This window comes from Salvia splendens, chromosome 15 (genome assembly GCF_004379255.2).
Source record: "Salvia splendens isolate huo1 chromosome 15, SspV2, whole genome shotgun sequence".
Lineage (NCBI taxonomy): Eukaryota > Viridiplantae > Streptophyta > Magnoliopsida > Lamiales > Lamiaceae > Salvia > Salvia splendens.
The window spans coordinates 24,488,086-24,490,803 of record NC_056046.1 but is presented as its reverse complement, the minus strand read 5'-3'; the positions used below and the strand labels follow the sequence as shown (position 1 = coordinate 24,490,803).

Genomic DNA, 2,718 nt, shown 5'->3' with positions numbered 1-2,718 from the left:
TACGTCGGGAAAGAACCAACAAAGAAAACCCGACGGAGCTTATAAAACGCTCGACCCATTAAGTGTTCAAAATAAGGAAATGCGAAACAATAATAAAATAACTTAAAACAAATTACTCAAGGCAAAAATAAAATAAACGTAATGCAGCTCTCTCTCTGGCATTCCGTCGAGCAGCTGGTCCGCTACTTGGAGACGAAGTCGTGGTAGCGCTCCGGCTGCTTGATCTCCTTTCTCGGCCTCAACTTCCTCCTCGTGTCTTCCTTGATAACTTCCTCTGATTGTTTCTCCAGCTCCCCAATGGGAGACGTTTCCTCCTCGTTCTCTGATGACAATGAAGTCTGCGTCGGGGACGGCGCAGCTGTGTTTTCAATCATATCATTCTCCTTTGCTCGTGAGTCTGATGAGTTCGTAACATACTAGCATGATTAATACTGTTGTTGAAGCTTTGTTTCTAAAAGAAAGGCTAACTCATGAAATCTTAGTCGAAACAATGTCTTGCATATGGGGATTAGGACTTAGCATGATGTGCTAGATGTTCTAAAGATGAAAATGGATGTATGCAGGTGGATATGGTGATTACCTGCTGGAAGGTAGGAACTACCTTGATTTTCATTTCTAAATCCTCAAAGATTACTCACTTACTCTGAAATTCCTAGTTGCAAGGTTAGGGAAAAGGGGTGAGCTTGAGCTTTACCATAAGGTACTTGTGGAAATGGGAGAAATGGTGTTACCTATGGAGAGTAGGATTTGCCTGCAAGAACTCTGCAGTAACTCTACTCCAAGCTCTCTAACTCTCAAACTTACTATTGTGGCTGAAATTTCAAAGTATGTGGGAGGGGAATTTGATGAGTATGAAGGGGTTTTCTTTATAGGAAAAACCTTGGTGTACTTGGGAGGAATTTATGGGGCTGATCCTCATTCTGAAATTTCAAAGTATGTGGGAGGAATTTATGGGGCTGATCCTCATCTTGTTTGATCCTCCTTGCAGCCTTTTACTTAAGAGGCTTGGTGTTATTTGTGGTACTAGGTGTTTGACTAATAAAACGTTCTTGTTCTTACATGGCCTCTTAGTACTTTAGTTAATAACTCCTTTTATTTGAAAGTTGCAGGAAGCTCATAGGGAGGAGGCAAGGCTGTTGGGAGTAGGAGATGCTGCAGGCAGCATTGACTTACCTTCTTGGTAAGTCCTTGGCCTCCTATGGAAAAGGGGTTGTCTTTTTCCCTTAAAGGTAGTTCTTTTCTTTACTCCTCTTGTCTCTTTGTTGAAAGTTTGTTTTATTCGCAGGTGAGGGAAGCTTGGCTGCCACTTAGCTGTCTCGGGACGTGGGCTCGCTGCCCTGGGCCGGCGGCTGATCGGTAAGGGAGGGCCGCAGTGGAGTGTGACGTGGCACTACTAGAAAATTGGCTTGTAATGACACTTAAAATTGTCACTAGAAAATTACTGTGCTGACACTTCATCTATAATGGCACTTATGCAAGTGCAGCACCGGGTACCTGTAGTAAGAGGTAGTGTGTAGATAGTACATCTATGATGGCACTTTTTATGTTGAAGTGCAGTAACAGTATATTATAAAGTGCAGTGAAAAGCTAGTATGTAGATAGTACATCTATGCTGGCACTTTTTATAAAGTGTGATAAAAAAAGTGTAGTGAGAAGCAATTTTTCTAGTAGTGTGGGCTCGAAAAAAGGAGGACCAAAGTGTAGTAAAAAGGATTTTTGTTTCCTTAGCTCTTTGGCCCATTCGTGGATATTTGTAAGAGAGTAGTAGCCCCACATTCTTTTCTTTTTATTCATAATTCACATGTGAGATGATCGTATGGTTTACAAATATTAGTTGGGATGTATGGGGACGCTTCCGTTCGGGGAGAACAATTCCACGTTCTTGTACGCCTTCGTTTTATCTCCATAACCCACAATGATTGTTTGAGTTTGCTCGTTTCTCTTAAATTTTTATTTTTGCAAACTAATAACATTAAGTATAACAACAAGTTCCATTTATTTCAACGAAACAAGATAGCGACAGTTTTTCTAGTTCGACAAAACTTAAGGAAAAAGGACATCTAAAAGAGCGGGTATTACACAAACTCTCAAGAATTCAACTGTATTTCACATGAATTTGCTCTCTGTTGGTAAAAATCATATCTTTATGCAACTTCCACTAAACAATCTTGATTCTGGCTGCAACAACACCCAAAAAAAGAGGCAATTTAGACAACAATTTCCAAGACACATTCATTGAAGGAGAAATGGCAAAATCCATTCCCCACAATGTGGCTTTATTTTCTCTTACAAAAGAAAAAGGTCAAAAAAAACAAACAAAAGCTACAAAATGAAGAATGTTTGACTCAATAATCCCTTTAATTAACTGAAATTAAAAAAAAAAACTAAAAAACTCACCTTAAAAGATCCAACAGAAATTCCGGAGCTACACACATTGTTGAGCATTGTGAGTGAGAGGAAAAAGAAGCAAGAGAAGTAAAAACAGAGTAGAGATATATAATGGGCGTCAATGTATACATACACATGCAATTAGTGTAGTGAGTATTTGTAGAAAGGATTGAAATTGACGGTCGCGGCTGCGGTGTTGCTTGTCGGGAAGCAGATTGGTATGAATGTATTTTCTTTTTATGTTTTCCGATACTAAATACTCCAATTAGTGTATCATAATCAGCATTAAATGAGGATATTAATCATGATATAGACAAAGCTCATTTTTAG

The 2,718-nt window shown here is 39.2% G+C and overlaps 1 long non-coding RNA gene across 1 annotated transcript; it reads left to right on the top strand.

Annotated features, from left to right (window-relative positions):
• The first annotated feature begins 1,041 nt into the window (after positions 1-1,041).
• Positions 1,042-1,727, top strand: LOC121767268. The gene is made up of 2 exons (XR_006043058.1): positions 1,042-1,180; positions 1,286-1,727. It is a non-coding gene; the product is annotated as an uncharacterized LOC121767268 (long non-coding RNA).
• Positions 1,728-2,718: the final 991 nt, after the last annotated feature.